The sequence below is a fragment of the Zeugodacus cucurbitae genome, chromosome 2, assembly GCF_028554725.1.
Source record: "Zeugodacus cucurbitae isolate PBARC_wt_2022May chromosome 2, idZeuCucr1.2, whole genome shotgun sequence".
NCBI classification, from domain to species: domain Eukaryota; kingdom Metazoa; phylum Arthropoda; class Insecta; order Diptera; family Tephritidae; genus Zeugodacus; species Zeugodacus cucurbitae.
Window position 1 is genome coordinate 85,824,595 of NC_071667.1, and position 10,652 is coordinate 85,835,246.

The following is a 10,652-nucleotide window of genomic DNA, read 5'->3' on the forward strand; positions in this document are numbered from 1 at the left end:
GCTATTAATTGTTCTTCGCCGAGAAACTCATTCGCAAATTTATGAAACACATGGGGCACACACACACACACACATCCATACTTGGCTCCATATGAATTAAAGAAGAAGGCGCTGCTTAATTTCATAACAGTTTGAGTGCTTCTCGCCCGACAGTTTCACTAACCAACCAACCGACCGACTGACTGCTCTAGTGCCTGAGTGACTGGCTGACTGCCTGACTTGACTGAGTGACTCGTTACTCGGCGCTGGCTGTGTACCTGCGCCGCTGGTTGGTTGGTTGGTTGGATAGTAAGAAAGCGCCATCTTATGCAAATGCAATAATAAAGTTATTAAAAGTGTCATAACAACTCAAGTTGAAATTTCCTGAATGACGTCGAGAAAAGCAGCAGGACGAGCGTGAGGATGAGGGTTCTGCACGAAAACACTGTCAAGTGTACACGCACATACACACACATACATATAACGGTGTGCTTGTGTGAAAAGGGTTCGCTGCGAATTGTGAAATGTACAAACAAAGAAAAAGCACTCACACTCAAACAACAAATACACTTGTTGTTGTTGTTGTTGTTGCTGGCAGCAGATTTCTGCCTAAATTAGACGGGCAGCAAAGTAGCGCTCTGAGGCAGGGCTAGCAAATCTTCGTACTCGCCTTCATCGCCACCTTCTTTAGCTTTCTTTCAAGTGTATGCTCTTCACTCGCTTGCGTGCAGTGGCGAAATGCACCCATGTGTGTGTGCGTATGTGTGTTAGTCTGTGGATGCGTACATGCATTTGACAGCTTTATTGTGTTAGCACCATTAAACGAGCTTTAAAACTTTTGACAGTTAATGGCAATTGGATGACAATGTATTTATATTGCAAGTGACTTGCACGTTTTCTTCGAAGCGAGCGAAATTCATGTATAAAATATGGAAAAGCGTATGTGACCGTTAAGCGAAGCAATTTAGAAATAATACTTGGGTCGGAATCCGGGTAGTAGTCATTTCCAAGAAGATAAGAAAATAGGATTGAAGCGATCCATATTACTTTCATGTCTACTCATTACTCACATAACCCAATTTTTATACTCTTGCAATATGTTTGCTGAGAGTTTAATAGCTTTGCTCACCTAACGGTTGCTTGTATCAACAAAAATTAAAAGAGTTAGATATGGAGTTATACATGTATATCAAAACGATCAGAATGACGAGACGAGATGAATTCCGGATGTCTGTCTATATGTCCGCCAGTCCGTGAAAGCGATAATTTCAGTAAAAATTAAGATATCTTGATAAGATTTGGTACACATGCGAGTATGCCTTCGTACCAAAGGGAGGGTTTCCATCACAGATTTCGGAATAAAACTTTGTACACGTACAGCATTGGAAATGTGGCATCGCCCATTTAAAACTTATCGAAATCGGGCTACAAGTTATTAAGGCCCAATATATTGAATATAATGCCCTCTGTACCTGTGGATAATTTTCTAAGGAAGTTCGAGGAAATATTTTCCATATAATACATAATGTTCTTCTGTACTAAAAATGGTTAAAATCAGATCAATATTTTCTATAGCTCCCATATAACTAATTATAGAATTTTCAAACATCTGTCGGACGAAAACCGTTCAATCGGTCCAGTTCTCTTATACTGCTTATATAATGTTTTTTGTTTTGTCTTTTATACAAATATATTGTATTTGGCTGTCTATCGAAGTTAGCACACTACAATTGAATGTGGATTCAAATGAAAAGGAGTAGAAACAGAAAATCAAACGCTCCATTAGTTGTCAATCAAAGTGGCATTTATCATCAAATCAGTCGTTGACAAAGTGATTATACACAAAATAGAATAAATCAGAAGTAGTGAGGCCCATCACTTCTTGGCATACATGAATATATACAAATCTACAGTCTATTCACAGGCATTCGAATGATTTGTCTTTCGCAGTCTCGAGGCAAAGCGAAACTACAAAGGCGGCGGCCTTGTCTAACGCCTCTCCAGTTAGTACACAGCAACAGCCAAAAGGCGAACCCTCAGGCAAATCTGCTTGGCGTCTCCGCAATCCCCGCAGCTGCGTAGACAAGCTTCGTTACATGCACACACTTATATTGGCAGTTAATAAAGTGATGATGTAAACATGTTTGAGTCAAGAAGCAATGGCGGTAAGCCAAAAACAACAATAGTTGCACATTAACGATTTTGCCTCTCACACGGGTGCCGCTGGTGGTAGTGAGGCAGATAAGTAAAAAATTCTTTGAATACAGCCAAAAACATGTGTGGCTGCAAGGCCTCTTCCTGTAAAATTCTTTCTTCTCCGTCATATGATTGCTGCGCAGTCTGATTTGACGCCTCTTTTACTGCAAGCGATTTGTGTGACATATCCATTCACACAAATTTAGGGGATACTGGTGGATCAATTGGCATCTGTACAAATGAAATGCTCAGATGTACGGGCTCCACATTCATAACACTCATACACCCATAGAATAGTTGCATAACTGTATTAGTTGCAATTGAATATTTCCTCAGGTCAATGCTGTGCTGTCAATTCACTTTGCGCATCTTGTGAAAAACTGGCGCCTCTGAACTCTGTGGAATCAAGGAAATGTTGGCGATAGGCACACACGCCTTTGAGGGCACTGCACCGTTATGTGTGTCACCGACAGACACAAATAAAACAAAAATTCCTCTCTTGTTTGGTTGTCGCACTGCCGGCTGTGTCTTCTCTTCGTGCTAATAGATGGCCGCCTATTTTTTATGCGACGAAGAAGTGTCTGCAGACAAATTGCGCTTTTCTGCCAATTGATTTCGTGCAATAAATTGACGGCGCTAAGAACTGGTTGGACAGACAGGCAGATAGGCAGCACCTAAATATGCAGCAGGCTTGACATTCGTTTGGAGAGCACATGATCGCAAAGCTGTACGTTTTTTAAATTTCAAATATCAAAATTATATTCGTAAATATGTTTGGATTTAATATTTGTGAAAAAATTGGAAGAACCGTGTCTCCAATATCAATTTGTATAAGAGTCCGCATCGCGAATGTAGGACATGTTTGCCGTTCCAATAACTAGATTTAATGTTCGTGGTAAATTGAAAGAATCCATCTACCAGAAATAGGAACTTATTTTGGAATTCTCATCTCATCTCTTGCGACCTTGGTGTATTACTTCCTTCAAATTGAGGTTTCCACTTATTAGATTTATTACCACAGAGTAGTAATTTCCACTGTGTCTTAACTGTCAAACTTCAAAACAGCCATGAAGAGAAACATATTTAAACTTTGGCAAACAGATATCATAGAAACTTGTTTTGGAAACTTTTTTGCTGCTTCCAATGGGAAAGTATAAAGCGTGTGAAAGCTTTAATTTCCAGTAATTGACACGATATAAAATGTCCTTGTTTTTATTAATTTTATTGGTCAATAAAGACTTAAGCTATCATTTGAGCGTGTGACATTGAATTAACGGTAAATATTTTTTCAATGAAAATCCACTTTTTGCCTCTTAATTGCGCAATCAACAATTAAAGCGCAGTAAATATGCCACTTTTTGTTCTATTCAGCAGCCACACTTTTCACAATTGCGCGCTCATTCGAGATGCATTTCCATATGCCTGTAGGCTTTAACGGGGTTTTTTAAGATTACGTTTCTTTTGGAAGAGTATTCAGTTAATTTTTTTATTTTTGATTTTTACTCTTGAATATATTTAATTACTGCAAGTGCTAAATGCCGTTATTATGATTCGTGGAATATGTTCACAGATTACTTGTACGCTTTGGTTTTACATGGTAAAATTAACACATCGAAAGTATGCTTTCAAATCTAGAAAATATTAAAAACCGAATCTTATCTTACTTAAAATGCAATCAAATATCAGAAACACTAGATATATATATGTATATGTAACTACTGTGAATTCACATTTAATATTTCCAGGTAAAACTGTGCTTGCTTAACAGTTTGTGGCTTGCGCATTAACCGTAATTTCTTTCGCTTTGCTGTCTGTTTTCATTTAAGAAGCTGTTGGCAACACAGTGTTCTGCCCTCCCACACTTCTGTTGCAACTACATACGAGTAAATCCAATGTCGAACATATTAAAGATTTAACCTTCATTCCCCTCGCGCGTTTTTTCGTCACGCATATAGTCACGTACTTCCATCCCGCCCTCGCAGCGATTGAGAGGGATTTCATAGTTTATTGTTTACTTGCGTTAAGACACACTGACATGAAGGAGTTACCGAGTGAATGCTACAAATGCAAGTTACAGTTACATTGCCGATCGTGACGGAGGAGGTTAGCGTGCGACACAACCAATGAATGCTGAACGGTGATTTGTACTCGTGTGGCAAGCAGTTGGGGCGAATACCCTGCAAGGAAATGACACGGTAGTTATGTTTCCAGAAATGAACTGGGACAATTTTGTGAAAATCGTGATAGTTCGTTATAGATAAAACGTAGAACTAAGGTTGGGACTGCCTAGTTCCGGCTTATATGCTTATTTAGAAATACAAAATAAGGCTTAAGATGGAGTTTGAAAGGATATTAATTGATGTTTCTCAAGCAGAACATATTTGAAATAATACAAGTAAGACAAAGGAATCTGTTGGAAAGGTCTTTAGTATTTTATGATATTTATAGATTTAACCTTTTAGGGAGAGACCATGCCCTCTTTTCGAACATTTTCAACTCAATCAGGCGCTCTTTACTTGATTTCAGCCGAAACTGTTTGAAACCAGTGTATTTTCTTCAACGAATTCGTCTTCTTTCTGACTAAGTAGGCATCACCATGGTTTTCCAATTAAATGCACAAAGGTTCTTGAAGGTATTTATATGAGTATTAAATTATAACTATTTCTAAATGTCCCAAGCTTTCTTTCATATGATTTAGTATCACTGTACTTTGCTTTTGTTTAGCATTGCCGCTGGCCATGGAATATTTTCCGAAAGTAACAAGTTAAGCTCGACTGTACTGTTGCAAAGTGAAATAAATCGCTTTGACGATGAAATATTGACGACTATTTAGTGTCACTGTCACTGTCGTCATTGTCTCGCTGTTGTAACACATCTTTCCAACCCCTCATTAGTATATATACATATATGTATATGCATTGAGGGGGGGTTCTAACATATGAGTTCTCTATTTATTTAGAATTCTCAATGATATTATGATTTATTTATTATTTTCCTTTCAGCTGAAATTTTTGTCTTAGATTGTATTCATGAAATTTAAAATTATTTATTATTAAGATTAAGTTGTCATATTTTGTAATCTGTCATTCAGCTCATATTTAATACCGTTTAGTGGCTTGATTTGTCATCTCTTATTCAGGTATGTACGAGTGTACATTAGGAGAATGTTCGAGCCTTTTCAGAACTCCCGCTGAACATGCCTGTGTGGGTCTCGAAAGAGACTTCCCAAAATCCGTAATATAATTTTATAAATAATAATTATAATTCAAAAGTCTCCAATACTTAAGGGACAAACAACTCAATCACAAGCTTCCTTATTTCCACAGACACGAGCATATACGAGTGAGTGAACCCTTCCATTGTAATTTCATACATTTGCCCACACACACCCGCGTGTTTTACAGGTATTTGTAAATGTCTGTCACTGTACCGTTATACTAATGAGCGCGTCGTTTCGGTACTTAAGCAGCAATTCACGCGTAACTTCGCGCATTTTGCACATGTTTACATTGGAACAATTACTATAGGTTGCTGAAAGTATCGGTATAAGAGTGTTTTAAGAGTATTAATTTAAATCAGAAATTATATTAAAGGGCTGAATATTTGAATAAAAGAAATTCCTGGTGTATACAAAAATAATCCCCCCGAATCTTCATTTAAAAATTCCTTGTGCGAAGATGACCCCATTGAAGGTGATATTATTCGAAGTCTTTACGGCGTCAAATCTTAATGCTAATGGTAAGCATATCATTATTTGATTAATAGATTTTCGTATAGAGAAAAAGTGACGAAGTTAGTGATATATATCCAGCAGCTTCTTGAAAAAATGTTTCAGTGTGATACTTGGTGGGTCTATAAATAACGCAGCGCATCCATTCTTGTTAGATATGCAGTGCATTGCTTGAGAGCATGCGATATTAATACAAGATGCTTTAAGCTGGATATTTCGATATATTTACAGAAAGTTCACCTCAATCAGAGCCTTATAATTAGACACAATAATCTATAAGATTAAATAAGACAAATCCGTGTGAACAGTGATAAATATCGGCGATATTAAGCTCTAAACTGGGAAACACGTGCACGGCAACTGAATAATAGGGTGCATAGCCTCTCACTAGTTTTGGACGCACTCTGTTAATATCCATATATGTACATATGTCCGAAAAACAATGAAAGACGTATATTGTGCTAATACAATTTATAATATTTGTCTTTATTCGATTTTATATGGTTTAGCTAATTTTATATTTTAAATGTTAGTTTTATACAAAGGTTGTCGATTTAATCAACTGCTTGCTGCGGATGGATGGTGAAAAACGAATGAAGATACGTGAATCGGAACGCAGGTCGAAAAAGAAGAAATCGCGGGTATCATTGACGATCCTTTCTATTCCTTTTTGTGTGGTGTACGGTGTTGTTATGTGTGTGGGTGTGTTGATGTGACAGTTTTCTTCTGTTCTGTGGTGAGTGTGGTGAATGTTATGTATCAGTGGTGTGGATTTGGATAAATGTTGTGTGCCAGTGTGGTATGTTGATGCTTAGTGAGTGTGGATGAATGTTACAGTTGGGGGTTGAGCCAGACTCATTTAAACATCCCGGCCCCCCTAGGCGAATGTTTTAGCCTAGCAGTCGCTGTAGTTGTTATAGCGTACCTACAAGGCTACTAAGGCTTGTGTTGCGCCAAGACTGTGATCCGAATTGGTCGTCAAGTTGATCGACAATATATGGTAATTTTTGTGTTAGTTTGAATGGATTATTCGTTACGGACTTATTCGACTGTCCTTGTGTATGCACTAATGTATGTTGTTGCGCGTATGAGAGCTCGTGATAGAGATCAATGGCTTTTTTACATTGCATTATTACTTTTGGATTACTTATTATGGACTTATTCGACTGTCCTTGTGTATGCACTAATGTATGTTGTTGCGCGTATGAGAGCTCGTGATAGAGATCAATGGCTTTTTTACATATGTGTGCATGTATGTGCATATATTTAAGAAAATATAATATGGTTTGTGCAATCCGGCTTGTTTTTCATTAAACATGTTTAAAAATGTTTGTAGGGTGTTGAGGAATAGACAGATTATATGTAGTATAAATGTTAGTATGTTTGCGCGATAAGAAGAGCGTGAAAACGGAATAGGTAATATGCGGTTATTTTATCCACTGCACCTTTTCATTACTTATTGGTTACTATGCAGCTTACTGCTTTCAGAAGCTGAAGGCGTATCGCCGGAACATATTGCAAGTGTCCATGTGCATATTTATATACTTGAATATGTTTTTTATATGTGTTATGTATATTTATATACAAATGTAAGCGCATTGGCAATTTGTGGTGTATATATGTATGTAAGTTTGTATATATTTTGTAAGTCGTGTATCTCTTTTTTATATCGGTATTTTGATTTTTACCGTCAATTATAATCATAAATTATAGCCGTTTAAATGGTTTTTGGTTACAGATGTTATTTTATCTAAGCCGAATTTTTGCATATAAATAAATAAAATCTGGAATCGATACAACTCAATTTATACCGCTTAAAGAGGTATGGGAATGTGTATAGATTGTGAGTTTATATTGCGTTTTCCGATCCAATTTATTTGCTCCTATTCTACAGGCTGCCAGCTGTTCTGTTGCTCGCTGTGCTTTGTTTCTGTTATAATGCAGCTGGAGGTGTGTATATTGTTGTTGTTATTTTCGAGCCCGTTTTTGTTACATTCACATTATGTTGATTATGTTATGTTAATGTTTAGTGCTTAGTTTACCGCCCGTTTGTTTTTGTATTTATGTTTGTTTTTTATTTATTTTTCTTCTGGACGAGTGATACTTATATTGCATACTTGTTTTGCACTGTTTCTTTCTTTTTGTTATAAGTTTGTATACTTATATGATTGTGTATATTTATACTCTCGCAACAAAAGTTGTTGTTTTATTTAAATATTTTGCGCAGTTGTATATTTTATTATTGTGTTAGTCACTGCACATTTATTTTATAAGAATATATATTCCGTTCACTGCAATTATTTTTTACTTTTCTTTTTGTATTTCCGAATTTTTGTCACCGCATTTTATGATTTTAATGTGTATGTATTTTATTTGATTTTTTGGTAGTATCACCAATAGTGCCTTTCAGTAAGGCTCGAAGGACCATGAATAATAGGGTGCATAGCCTCTCACTAGTTTTGGACGCACTCTGTTAATATCCATATATGTACATATGTCCGAAAAACAATGAAAGACGTATATTGTGCTAATACAATTTATAATATTTGTCTTTATTCGATTTTATATGGTTTAGCTAATTTTATATTTTAAATGTTAGTTTTATACAAAGGTTGTCGATTTAATCAACTGCTTGCTGCGGATGGATGGTGAAAAACGAATGAATATACGTGAATCGGAACGCAGGTCGAAAAAGAAGAAATCGCGGGTATCATTGACGATCCTTTCTATTCCTTTTTGTGTGGTGTACGGTGTTGTTATGTGTGTGGGTGTGTTGATGTGACAGTTTTCTTCTGTTCTGTGGTGAGTGTGGTGAATGTTATGTATCAGTGGTGTGGATTTGGATAAATGTTGTGTGCCAGTGTGGTATGTTGATGCTTAGTGAGTGTGGATGAATGTTACAGTTGGGGGTTGAGCCAGACTCATTTAAACAGCAACCATGGTATACAGTTAAGTGATGCAGCCACATGTAACTAACGGGAATTATGCAATCTGCCGGCGCGTTTGTGTTAAGTAACTAATCAATAGCACAGATGGGTGTGTGTTTACTACTTTACGTAACCGCAATGGCGTTAAATAATTGTTTGTCTATGAGCTGAAATCAAGGGTTAAAGGGCGCGACTTAATCCTGCAACAATACTTGATCAATGCAAAATTATGTGTGTATGTAAGCATTTATTTGCTGGTTTATTTGTTGTTTGTGTGCACATTGCATTTGCGGCGTGAAATGATAATGCTAAAGCCTCTTAGGACCGCGAAGACAAATAAGCTGGGCTGATGAGTTCGTGGCTGCGGGTCTTTAATTTGGGACTCTCAACGTTTCGCTTACATAATTAAAGGCGATTCTGCTGCGACCAGTTAGGTAACTTAATCTGGTGTGAAATAACTGAACACACAATGTATGCACTTATGAAGCTTATGTAATCAGTTCAAATTAAAAATAAATACAGTTCGAATAAAAATTATCACTTTGAAGCATATGAGCATCAGCAATAATTATTGGATAGAATAGTATTGTTATTAAGGAAGGGTCTTTTCAACAATGAGTTAATGGACCTTAGTGGTCTCGTTCATATTATTAAAGATTTCCAAGTCACTCCTCGTGATACACGATGAAAGTTCGGTTCCCAGTTCATACAATTTCAACTTTTACTAAAATATATACTTATTAATATAGAGTTGTCTGCTTTATTAACCTTATCAGCTATTCTTGTGAATCTACCGAGGCGCTTATTCAATAGCAATTATTTGTACATTTTCATTAGATTTCTTTTTGTCCACCGAAAGTCTTACAACTAATCGCCATTACGCTAAAATCATACTAATAGAAGTGGGAGTTAGTTTCTCAGACACCGAAAACCAAAAACACACAGCCACCTAATGCTATGTGCCACATCTATTTGTGCGCTCTTCTATATATGTATACATATGTCTCTATATATATTGTTGTACGCTTAAGCGTGATCGGAAATAATCAGCGTGGCAAACAGGGATTTATAACTGAAAGTCAAATGACAAACAAACGATTACCACATCAGCAGCAACAGCACCAACAATAGCAACAACAACAGTAAACATGGCAGCAGCAGCAGCGACGGCAAAGTCTCAGCGCAAACCGCAGCTTAGCGCGGAGCATACGGTGGCGGGGAGAAGGTTGGGTTATGGCAGCAGCTACCGTGGCAGCCAAACCGTTAACGACTCGACGGCACTCCCCAACCATCGATATATCGAAATGTGTGCTACTAGCAAGTTCACAGCAGCTATTTCATGTTAGTTGCTGGCACATCCACGTTTGCGCGCGCGTGTGTGTGTTTGTGTGACGCATCCTCCTTACCGCCAGCAGCTTGCCAATTTACTAGCTCATATTTATTTGTTTCGTCTGCGAGTTTGTTTGCTTGTTGCATTGCCGGATTGTCGGATTGTTGATTTTCGCAGTTAATTTGTGCTTTCACATTGGCATTTCTGACCTTTTTCCACAAGCAAGCAAGCAAGAAGGCAGTGAGAGGAGCTCGCATGTGTATTTACTTGTGCTTCAGCACATGTGAATCGCTGACTTGCCGTTATAAGAGTATGTGTGTGTGTGTGTATTTGTTGTTTGTGCTTTTCTGTTTCTACTAATAAATAAATTAGTAAACTTTATAAATAGTTTTTTTTTGTTTTTGTTATTGTTATTGCATACGTACCTACATACTTCTTTTATCCTCGGTGTGTATACCAGTATACACTCGTATATGTGTGTTGTTTAGTT

At 37.1% G+C, this 10,652-nt stretch overlaps 1 long non-coding RNA gene across 1 annotated transcript; it reads left to right on the forward strand.

Moving 5' to 3' along the window:
* The first annotated feature begins 6,272 nt into the window (after positions 1-6,272).
* Positions 6,273-8,561, forward strand: LOC128924161 (uncharacterized). The gene is made up of 2 exons (XR_008472857.1): positions 6,273-7,530; positions 7,644-8,561. It is a non-coding gene; the product is annotated as an uncharacterized LOC128924161 (long non-coding RNA).
* The last annotated feature ends 2,091 nt before the right edge of the window (positions 8,562-10,652 follow it).